At 40.7% G+C, this 12,526-nt stretch overlaps 1 protein-coding gene across 5 annotated transcripts in view; it reads left to right on the top strand.

The window, feature by feature from the left end:
• Positions 1-1,501: 1,501 nt before the first annotated feature.
• The window catches only part of cemip (cell migration inducing hyaluronidase 1), a 306,192-nt gene continuing 295,167 nt past the window's right edge, over positions 1,502-12,526 (top strand). For 2 of the 5 annotated variants that reach the window (XM_030725203.1, XM_030725198.1), the window contains exon 1: positions 1,503-1,618. The gene's annotated coding sequence lies outside the window, so the exon portion shown is untranslated. Of the gene's footprint in view, positions 1,619-1,848; positions 1,918-12,526 lie in introns of those variants that run through there. The other 3 variants (XM_030725200.1, XM_030725199.1, XM_030725201.1) reach the window with 3 other exon arrangements.

Raw genomic sequence — 12,526 nt, 5'->3', positions numbered from 1 at the left:
TTAATGGTGGTTACTAAAAGAAAAAGCTGCTGTTTTGGACGCTGGAAAAACGTTTCCTTTTTCACTACTTGAGCTCACCGTCACAGCTTCGCCTCTTTACGCTTGCGCAGTTAAAACCGCTGCCTGCTATGAGTGTTTTGAAAAACTAGTGGCTGCGGGAGCCATGGTGCATGTGTGAGTAATGGTGTAATGCTTTGTATTCACAAGCATTCTCGAAAATACGTTTCTACTGCAGGTCTATATTTAGTCACTAATAAGGGATTAAAGTATAAAAAATATTTTGAAGGAGCCCCTCGGTCCTGGGGGGCGGGCCTTCCGGTACCGAACCATCGCTAGTGCTAATGGCCCGCGCTCTAGCAAACCAGTTCTGGTAGCTACAGCTGAAGTAAAGACAAAAATAGCAGCTGAAATTCTCAGCGAGCACAACACACACAGACACACAGAGAGCAGTGGAGGCGTGGAAATGCATGTCAGCGACAGTTGCCACCCGTCCCGTAAAGTACGGAACACGGCATGTTACGGAGCCGTATTCCACGGAGTCCCGTAACATACGGGGTTCTGTATTTTACGAGACAGGTGGCAACTCTAGTGATGATCCACTCTGTGTTAAATGAAATCCATCGCAGCGACGGAGAGCTTTTTAGAATGTGTGCTTGTGTATACGTGAGTGATTCACACTCCAGTCCAGTAGGTGGACTGGAGTGTTCTATGTTGGTTTGCCAGCCCCCAATAAACCCACAAAAAAACGTCAGCACTAATGCTGCTAATGCTAGTGAGGAGCACCGCTTACACCGAGACAGCTGAGCGCTGCAGAGTTTAAACGAAGCATCGACACAGTAAATTTGTGTCGATAAATTTTTAGAATCGATTTAATCGAGTTAATCGATGAATCCTTGCAGCCCTACTATGCATAGTTATTTCAATTGCTTGACTTATTTTGTTAATTTATATACTTAATAATTTTTAAAGATATTTATACATATGATCACCTTTTTCTGACTGTATTTTATTAATACCCTATAGTAACTGTGTTGAGGTTCTTTGAGATTGCTCTAATCATGTAACTCCGCAAAACATTTTATTACCTCATTTGGGGGTCTTAAAAACACCTAAAAACACACATTATATCCTGAAGATTAACATTCATGGCAGTATGAAGAAGCCTGATGAAAGAACTGATAAATGGAATTTTTTTTCCTTTTTGTACATTTATGGCCTGTGCGTCTTAAGATGTATTATTTATAGGCTTATTTGTTTTTCCTATTTTTTTTTTTTAATTTGACATCAGTTTCAAAAACCTGGCAACACCCCTGCACAGGGTATCCAAACAACCAAAAAATTTTAATATGTCCCCCCCCCCCAACACACACACACACACACACACACACACACACACACACACACACACACACACACACACACACACACAGAGTGGGCGTGTCTTTCGTCCAGCTGGAGTAAATAGAGGCGGCGCTGCAGCGTGCGCTGGGACAGGGAATGGTCTCCGTTCGCCGACACCGGCTGACACATGAGCAGCGCTTTGCTCCATCACGGTTCCACTCCGAGCTACGCGTTTCGCGGAGTCTGGGACCAAATACGGATTGTATGCTACAGGTCGGTAGGTGTCTGTGGACGCTTTAACACATCTTTCTTGGGCGTGGGCGTGTTGTATGTGGAGATATTGTGGTGCATTCAGAGGGGCTATTTATTTGTTGGCCGCAGCGATCCACAGGTGTGCAGAGAAAAGATGCGTGTTGGTGAATGTGGTTTAAACGCGCGTAGCGCGTGCTACTTGAGGTGGGAAACGCAGTTCACAAGGTGGTCTCACAGGATACACCTCGAACATCTTGTCAGGAGTGAGTGCCGGCTGGTTTGCTGAACGCACGCCGCCCGTCCTACCACGACTTACGGGCAAAGGTAAGTGCTCCCGAACGATTAGATTAGATTAGAGCACCCGCGATTCCCGCCTGGCATTGACAAACAACTCATCAAATAGATCCCGTTCGTGCAACTGTAACTGATAGGCTAAATCGCTGTAAAGTACAAATGCTGGTTATGATGTGGTGAGCACCTATCGAGTACAGCCAGTGGGTGTTCTCTGGCGGCTGCGTCTCCAGATGCTACCAGAACGCTGCTTTTCATTTGTGGGCAGAGCGATAAGCCACATCTATAAAATATAACTTGAGCCGAAGGAAACAAAACTCTGCCTCTCTGATAATATTACAAGCTCAGGCACAAATAGAGCAAACTTCCATCTGCACGCTTTCCAGTTAAAGCCATTTATTGCATAGATGTTGAGCACTGTTCGGCGGTAATCCCGTGCTGCTGTTCACTAAAGGAGGAAGCAGGTGGAGTCTGTTTTCCACTCTCTCCCAACAGGTTAGTGACCGTCATCCTACATTATGTGTGATGATGATTGTGAGGCTGTAGCTTTATTGTTTGAAATGCCCGGGTCAAGAGATACACACCACCCCTAAACTTTCTCAACAGATTTTCTTTATGTACTTAGAACATATTGTCAACATATTCTTTAACATTAATGGGGGTGATAAAGAATGTGAGGCAAAATGAAGAAATGAAATATATAGTATCAATTTGAGCTCAATATGAAGTTCCATTTGTAAAATAAATTATGTTCACATGCATCTTTGTCAAACAAATGTAACACAAAACATTTCGCTACGATTTTTCATCTTTTATCTGACTGTACATGTGTTGTGGCCATATCAGTTTGACAAACAGATTGTCCATGTTGGTTGTTTATGCAACTATTGTCTATAGTATACAATTCACTTAAATTTAATGCCTGGTTGGAAGAAATGTGCTTTGCCACTTGAAGGTGGTGGTAATGCACCCGTACACTGTTTGCTAGCCATCAGTAACAACAAATCTGGCGGAAAACATGTACTACTATGTACTTAAAGCTTGTGTGGCACTGTGAGATTTTATGTTGCTCTACTAATAGGTGAAACCTGCAAAGCCATATACTACAGTCCTCAAAGTCTAGCGCTAGCTGTAATATAGCTATACTTCAAAGTATATTCAAATAAATTTGATTCAAAGTGAGTATTAAATTGTATTCGTGCTTAAAATGGCCATCCTGAACAAGATGACAGAAGTAGAATGACTCAGATAAATTTGTCAAAATAGTCACTTTAAGACACACATAAATGTGATATTTTGGTTGACAGACGGTGCACAGATGAACACAAGTTTGAGAAAAATGGAAATGCCATAGATTTAAAGCCAGGGGTATATATTTTCTGTGTAACTGTAGTATGAGAATTTCTCAAGTCACATAACCTAAGGCAAATATCAATATGCAGCTTTGTTTATTTGTAGTTTCTACTTTAGAGCTCTTTACAAATATAAGATTGTTTTAGTAATGTGTTTAATACTATGTTATTGACACCATACTATTGCATTGTCATTATCAGTCATTATTTTGACATACAGATAATGACTCACTGTTACTTGAGCATATGTCTGCACTGCTTTTTTTTTTTTTTTTTTTAAATCTTGATCAGTGATTCAAAGAGCTGAAAGTTTTTCTGCTGCAAAATGTTCAAATCAAGTGAATCTGTGCTTGGCCTGATGGAATGCCACAGAGCTGTCTGTGGCTTGTTCTGACTGTGTTCCTGTTTGACCTTCATTGTTCTCAATATAAAGGGTGACATGATGACTATCAGTTGAACAGCATTATATGTAATATGATAATGTGGCATTCTTGTGGAGGAAAAACTGGTTCCGAGTGGCCTGGTCTTATAAAAATAGTTATACAACCAGTTGAAGCTAAAAAGATGCTAGCAAAATGGGACACTCAGTCTGGGGAGGTTGTGAGAAAAGAATATGAAGGTGTGTAGAAAATCTTGATAATTGACTGAGAGGAAGATATCTGTGCTAGGCTGTGCACCTGGAGTTAGGATTCTATGACCAAAGGTGTAGGCCAGTGGAATTTCCTTTCATCTATAGCTGACTTGCAAATGTACAAGCTGTTAAAAGATCTGGTGTGTATGTGTTAGTATCAGTAAGAGGCTGTAAGAGAGCTTCTCCTTATTATAGACTTGGATCAGTTATGAATCTGCAGCTGCTCTGATGTGTCTGATCCTTTAGGACTGGTCTGGGTTTAGCTGCTGCGGCTTGGTCTATCAAAGACTCACATATTTATCACATATTCCTGTTGGAAATGAGAAACAGTTTCGTGTAATCCAATGTTTTTTTTTTTTTTTTTTACATTCACACCATCAACTTCCTACTAACACAGACTTTGTGATTTTGTAGTACCTGACCACCTTTTTTGCTTTTGTCATAATTACCGTGTTAAGCTGGAGGGATTTGCCACTTACATGGAAATTAATTTAAGGCTAAAAGAACTAATACAGTTGTTGTTCTCGGAAGGACAGCATTCAAGAAATGGTACTGCTCCAGTCAAGGGACACAGTGTTTGATGTTTTCAAGGGATCGTGCACAAGGTGAGGACCAGGCTCAGGAGCATGATCTGATAATTGCAGTGCTTGTGCTGTTAATATATTGCACCAGGGGATTTTTGAATATATATATATATATATATATATATATATATGTGTGTGTGTGTGTGTTATGGGGGGGGGGGGGGGGGGGGTAAAATTGTGTCCGCAAACACCTGAGAAAGTAGCTGTGGTACTGATGACAGATGTATCAGAGGCATTCTTCAGATTTTGCAAGTGTGAAATATGTGCTCACCATGCTGATTTAATGCAACGTGCTAATACTGAGAAGCACACAAAAAGACTGCATCTTTCTCTTCTATGAGGCTAAGAAACATGGGTTTCACTGCTCGCCTGTACCCTGGAGAAGCCACTCCATGCATTTATGGACTCCCAAAGATCCACAAAGAAGGAGTCCCACTTCGACCCATTATCAGCAGTATAAACTCGGTCACCTACAACATTTCCAAACACCTCGCCACCATCTTATCACCGCTTGTTGGCATCACACCCCACCACATTGAAAACTCTACAGATTTTACTAACAAGGTCCAGAATCTTGTACTGGATCCAGATGAAACCATGGTGTCCTTTGATGTGGTTTCACTTTTCACTTGCATACCTACAACTGAGGCAGTGGAGACCGTCAGAAGACGACTACAGGAAGACGATTCCTTACTGAACAGAACCAGCTTCACCCCAGATCAGATTTGTGCACTTTTAGATCTCTGCCTTACCACAACATATTTTAAATACAATGATGGATTTTACAGACAGAAGCATGGATGTGCCATGGGCTCCCCAGTGTCTCCCATTGTAGCCAACCTTTACATGGAGGAAGTGGAAAGTAAAGCTCTTGGTTCTTTCAAAGGGAAGGCACCTAGCCACTGGTACAGATATGTAGATGACACCTGGGTCAAAATCAAAACCCAAGAAGTAGAAGCCTTCACTCGTCACATTAACTCAGTGGATAAATACATACGTTTTACCAGGGAGGACACCAGAGATAACAAGTTACCATTCCTGGACTGTGCGGTGCTTATCGAGGAAGATGGAAGCCTCAACATTGAAGTTTACCGGAAGCCCACACACACAGACCAGTATCTCCTCTTTGACTCCCACCACCCTCTGGAACACAAACTTGGGGTGATCAGGACCCTACAACACCGTGCGGAAAGTGTTCCCTCTAAGGCAGAAGGGAAGCATAAGGAACACACACACATTAAGAAAGCCCTCAAAACATGCGGTTACCCCAACTGGGCCTTCATCAAATCAGCTAAGATGCACAGGAATGAAGGCCAAACACAAACTACAGAGAATGGGAAGGACAAGAGGAACAACATTGTCATCCCATATGTGTCAGGCTTGTCAGAGAAACTCAGAAGAATTTTCTCCAAGCATGACATCCCAGTATACTTCAAACCAAGTCACACCCTAAGACAAAAACTGGTTCATCCCAAGGACAAACCCGCCAAACACAAGATCAGCGATGTAGTGTATGCTGTTCAGTGCAGTGAAGAGTGCTCGGACCTCTACATTGGTGAAACCAAACAGCCTCTTCACAAACGAATGGCACAACATAGAAGAGCCACCTCGACAGGACAAGATTCAGCAGTACATCTGCATCTGAAGGAAAAAGGGCACTCTTTTGAGGATGCCAATGTCCACATTTTGGACAGGGAAAACAGATGGTTTGAAAGAGGAGTGAAAGAAGCCATCTATGTCCACTGTGAACAACCATCATTGAACAGAGGAGGTGGATTACGTCACCAACTTTCCCCCGCTTACAGTGCTGTCCTGAGCTCCCTTCCCAGACGTCTCAACCCCCATTCACACCTTTGTTCCAGTGACCTCAATAGGCCACAGGAAACAATGGAGCGGAGTCCTAAATTGGTTTCAACTGAAACCACTGATTAAATATGACCCACGCCCCCTTCACACCTGGGCACATGTGTTCAAGCACATGATCAATAGAGGGTCATAACCACCTCCAGGGGACTACGCCCACAGGGGTTTAAATACCTGGGTCTCTCCACCATTTGGTTGAGAACTGAAGAAGCCTTTCGGATGAGAGGTGAAACGTCTTCAAGAAACAAAAAGAAGTCCAGTCGCCTTTTTCAAGCTCCAGAGACTGGTTTCACTGCTCCAAAACACAATGAGACAAAACAAAGAAATGAGCTATACTGTATTGGCGCTATACTGTTTAAAAGCAGCCTCAGTTTTACACAATGTTGTGGATTGCCAGTTGAGCTTATTTTGGGCTTGTTTTCATAGAGCTGGTTGCATGTTTCTATCGCGAGATCTGGCAACACTGTAGACGACCTCAGCATGGCGCAGTACTGGGCGATCAGCCACTGGCTAGAACCCTGCAAATCCATGTTTGTATTGACATTATTTATGGAAATTGCAAGATAAATGCTATGATTTAATATTTATTTGTGTGTGTGTGTGTTTTTTTTTTAAATTTTTTTTTTTTTTTTAAAGCTCACAGGTGCTTAACTTAAAAATGAGATTCTGAGCTATTAAGACTAGTTCAAGTATAAATCTAAGCTGTATTTGTTTAGAACATTTTTGTGTGGCTCCTTAAGATCTACATCTGTAACTCACTATGGATTTAGACATTTCTACAATTATTTGCACAAGCAAGGTGAAAACATGCTGTTTTGCTCCTACTTTATATTGTCCAAAGTGGAAAGATATTAATAAATGCAGCGTCTAACCTCTGGATTGCAGTGGTGGTACTTTACACAAGTGTAAAATTAAAACCCTGAGAAAAAAAAATAAAGTGAACATTTATTTAGCTGGTAACAGTTTATTTACCAGTTAAATAAATGCATGCTTACACACACACACACACACACACACACACACACACACACACACACACACACACACACACACACACACACACACACACACACACACACACACAAATGTGCCTCAAACCTTTGGCATTTCTTGTATTATGTCTGCTGTAAGCATTCCATTTCCAAAGTCAGGAACACAACTGTTGGCAAAGAAGAAACATTTACTTTCCATGCACACAGTCAATGATGTATAGTCAGTGGGAAGAACTGGCAAAGAGCTGTTGCCGTGGATGACTGGGCTGGCAGCCAAAGGCCACAGTTTACTTGAGGAAACATCAGCTTTCTAGCCTCAGTTGAAAGAGGAAAATTCTCTCCCTTCCAGCCTTTCAGCTGCACTTCTCTCTGCTTTTGCCTCTGCTCTACTGTAAGAAGAACTCTGTATTCATAAATGAAATGGCCAAGACAAAAGCTTTTAATCTTTTTTCCCATCTCTCATCCTCAGTTGGATATGAAATTGTTTAGAACAATCACTTTCTTGTCTGTATTTCCTACCCTGCAACAGAAGCTGGGTTAACCTGACTTAAACCACCTCCACCCAGTTTATGATCTTAATGAAATACAACAGCAATGAAGAGCTTGCGTGAACAACTGGGTGTAAATTGATTCCAGTCATGGCCCTGGCATTAAAGATGACAGCTGTTTTGGCTTTGTGTGCAAGCCTGTTATTTTTGTGGATTGATGTGATCCAGATGGATAGAATACAGAAAAAATATCCACCTCAACCTGCATGACCTCTGCTGCTGCTTAAAGCTTACATACAGCAGGTACTGAAAAGCTGGTGCTGAATTACACAACATAGACACTTACGCCACGCCCTTGTTTTTGGTTTGGATCCCAAGAGTTCAATTTAGATCAGAATGCTGAGAAATGGGTGTAGTGTAGTATACACCCAATGAAATTTGTTTATCCACTTTTTTGATTTGCAATACTGAATTTACCTTGCAGGCGAATAAAAGACTTCAAGATGTATCCAGAATAGACTGTATTCAAATTGTCAGTGCACTGATAAATGGGTGAAAGCAGACAATCAGATTATGTTGTAGAACAACAAAGATTTCCTTGCCACAAACTAGCACCTGCTCACCACATGTACACATAACTATTATTTTAACCCTTATTTAATTCATAGCCAAAGCTGGATTTGCCATTATTGGTGGCTTGTTATCTTAAGGAAATTAATTTTAGTTTTGTAATGAACAGTAATTTATTCTGTCTTATTTGAATAAGCTGTCTGGGCAGTGTAAATAGTCATAACAATGTAATAAGTTGTAATGTTTCACTTTCAGTGTGGCACAAGTCTAAATTTATTGACGTGAAGGCTGAAGCAGAACAAGGTGCAACATGCAAACAAATGTACTGCTTTCTAGATCACGGGAATAATTTATGCTCCCTCACGCATTCATGATGGTCACTAAAGGTTCAATGGGAAAACAAATCAACAAATCCATCAGTGTATACATAGACAGTAAAAAAAGAAGTTTTTCTCTACCCCAGGTCCAGATTCTTACCCATTCCTAAGACTGCATTCTTCTGGACAGAGATCTGAGATGCTGAGCTTGGAATCTGCAGTATCTACTCTCCCAATTGGGGTGGGGTGGGGGGTTACTGCTCCTGTTACAGCTCCTGCTACCACTGGGACCACTTTGAACTTAACAGTCTACATCTGCTCCAGTTGTTCTTTCAGCCCCTGATACTTGTCAATTTTTTTTTCCTTCATGTTTCTTCTTTCTAATGTTTGTGTCAGAGTGTCACATGTATCACAGCTGTGGTCTTTTGTTTCTTGTCAACCAATATTATGTTTTGTTGGTATTTGCAGCAGGTACTTGTCAGTCTTCTTGATAGATACAGTTTGTTTCATCCTAGATTCTGGCTGACACTCAATAACCCTTGCTTTACCTCTTTCCATTGCTCTCATTTTTGGTGGAACTCTTTGTTTTGTTTCAGTGACATTACTCTCCTCATGTGGCCAGGTTGGTATTCCAGAAAGTTATTATAGTTATCTGTACATAGTCATGGTTTGTAGTTTATTTATGCCGAGCCCTTGTCTTCCCTTCTGGAGATTTTTGGCTGTGTGTGACCTGCTAGCATCTTCATCACGGTTCCCTTTGGCTGGTGGGATACCCATACATATTGCTCCTAAAACATTTTTTTTTTTGCTGTTCAAATAAATGTGTGTGTGTGTGTGTGTGTGTGTGTGTGTGTGTGTGTGTGAATAGGTGAATGAGTCACACTATATAAAGCACTCTGAATGCTCATGTAGAAAAGCGCTGTAAAAAAACCCAGTCCATTTACACTTTTTAATCGGCATATAGCATCATGTGAATTAAACTTCTGAGATATTGATGTTGTCAGTTAAGTAGCAGAGGGGATTGTTAATCAGTTTTAGCTGCTTTGGTGTTCATGAAATTAACAACAGATGCACTAGAGGGGCAACAATGAGGCCACCCCAAAAACAGAAATGGCTTTAAAGGTGGATGCCACTGACGTTTTCTGTCCTCATCTTTTCCGACTGTTTTTTCACTAGTTTTGCATTTGGCTAGGGTCATTATGACTAATGGAAGCATGAGGTGATATCTGGACCCTAGAGTGGCACCAGTTTGGTGGTGCATCAGTGATGGTGTTGGGAGGCATATCCATGGAGGGAGGCAGAGTCCTCTCCAGGCTAGGCAATGACACCCTGACTGCCATTATCAGGTTGAAATCCTTGGACCCGTTGTCAGACCCTACACTGGTGCAATGGGTCCTGGGTTGCTCCTGGTGCACGACAATGGCATGTCATGTGGTGAAAGTATGCAGGCAATTCCTGAAGGATGAAGGAATTGATACCCTTGACTGGCCCCCAAGCTTGCCTGACCACAGTCCAATAGAATGCCTATGGGACATTATTTTAGGGTCCATCTGATACCACCAGGTGGCACCTCATACTTTCTGCAGTGGTCAGTAACTATTAAAAGTGGTCCAAAGAAGGAACAGTGGTGAACGAATCTGATTCCTGCAGACTGGTTGTCTGAAAAGACAGAGGTAGCGTTGGCTGGACAGTGGAGTTTCTCTGCAGACCGTAAATTTTGTAAACAAAGCATGTGTGACAAGAAATGTGGCTTCCGTGGCTAAGGTGAACCTACCACAAACAAAATTTTAATATTTCTTGTTGACCAAACCTCATCTTTGTTAATCTTAGATGCAGTTCTGAACCCATGTAGAGATGCCATCCTGAACTTCAGCTGCAGAAGGAAATGTTACTCTTTCTGGTCATTTCTGGTCACAGCTTCAGTTCAAGGGGTTTAACAAATGAATTTACTGCTGGTAGAAGTAGCAGCATGAATTCTAAAGTGTACAAGGCTATACTTTCTGCTCAGATTCAGACAAATATTGCAAAAATGATTTGGCAGCATGTCATAGTATAAATGGATAAATACCCAAATGATACTACAAAAACAACACAGGATTTCTCAAGGCAAAGCAACTAGATAGTCTTCAATGACCTAGTCAGCACTTTATTGCTATATTGCAATAGAGCATACCTTTCTGTCATTGATGACAGAACTAAAGGCAGAGAGACCCACAAACAAGCAGCAAATGAAGGCAGTGGCAGTAAAGTTATGGAAGAGTACCTCAAGGAAGGAAACGAAGGATTTGGTAATGTAATGGATTCTAAACTTCAGGTAGTCTTTGACTGCAAAGATTTACTTCCAAGTATTAAAAACAATCCTTACTTTTAAAATTGTTAGTTTGTCCAATTACTTTTGAGCCTCTGAAATTGGAGGACTATATATAAAAATGGCTGTAATTCCTAAACAGTTAATGCTTTGTTAAACTGCTTGAATTAAAGCTGAAAGTCTGCACATCAATCACATCTGAGTTAAAAGCCACTGTGATGGTGTATAGAGGTAAATTACAGAAATACTTAAATACTTGGCTGCGTGTAAATGTATTATTGTTGTTCAGATTAAACATAGAATGGTAGTCTTCTTAAGAGTGATAGTTTAGAACTCAAATTCTGATGCAACAGTCCAGATAGAAATGAATGTTTGATCCAACTGTGTCCCACATGGTCAGTTTTTTTTTTTTTTTTTAGATTTGATTGACAGTGCCACTCATTGTGATTCTGGCTTCCACAACTCAGCCACAAGTGCAACTAATATGGGTCAGATGCCAGGTCTGTTGTGATTTGACCCATGCTACATTTACCTTGACACATATGAGACACGTATGAAAATGAAAATTTTAACCATTAGAGATAAAATTATTCATAACCATCTCAAAGACATATGTTCATATTCGGCTACTTTCAGTACTGCTGGTATTTGTTTAGACGCTTTCTCTCCAATTGATCTTTTGAAGTTAACTTTTTTCCTTCGTTGTCAATTTGGAGCATAACATGCACTATTCGTAATGCACGACACATGGTCCCACACAGTTTAGCACTATTAAAAGTGTGATTCATTATTGAAGAATGTGGTTAATGTTTTCAGATGCGTTTTGGTTAGACCATTTTTTTGATATTGTCCATTAAATAGGCCTAAATATTTAACCTGATATCTGAGTGTTTCTTTAGACTAGTCGGTTAGTCTTAATTTCTTTTCCTTGTTTAGTTGACTAAGATATTAGTCGCCAGGAACATCACTACTATGTACCACAAGGTTTTAAGGTGGCAGTAATTAAATGATTACTTAAAAAGCCATCACTTGACCCAGCTGTCTTAGCTAATTATAGGCCAATCTCCAGCCTTCCTTTTTCAAGAATTTTTGAGAGAAGAGTGCTTGTAAAACAGCTAACTGAACATCTGCTGAGGAACGATTTATTTGAAGAGTTTCAAACTTCATAATTCATCACAGTACAGAAACAGCATTAGTGAAGGTTACAAATGATCTTCTTATGGCCTCCAACAGTGGACTCATCTGTGCTTGTCCTGTTAGATCTCAGTGCAGCTTTTGATACTGTTGACCATAATATTTTATTACAGAGATTAGAGCATGCCATAGGTATTAAAGGTATTGCACTTTTTTGTGTTTGCGCAATATTTCTAAAATTAGAAACATCCTTTCTCAGACTGATGCTGAAATGCTAATTTATGCATTTATTACTTCTAGGTTGAACTATTGCAATTCATTATTATCAGGCTGTCCTAAAAGCTCCCTGAAAAGCCTTCAGCTGATTCAAAATGCTGCAGCAAGAGTACTGACAGGTACTAGA

This window comes from Archocentrus centrarchus, unplaced genomic scaffold, assembly GCF_007364275.1.
Source record: "Archocentrus centrarchus isolate MPI-CPG fArcCen1 unplaced genomic scaffold, fArcCen1 scaffold_48_ctg1, whole genome shotgun sequence".
NCBI classification, from domain to species: domain Eukaryota; kingdom Metazoa; phylum Chordata; class Actinopteri; order Cichliformes; family Cichlidae; genus Archocentrus; species Archocentrus centrarchus.
This window is presented reverse-complemented; position numbering and strand designations above follow the sequence as displayed.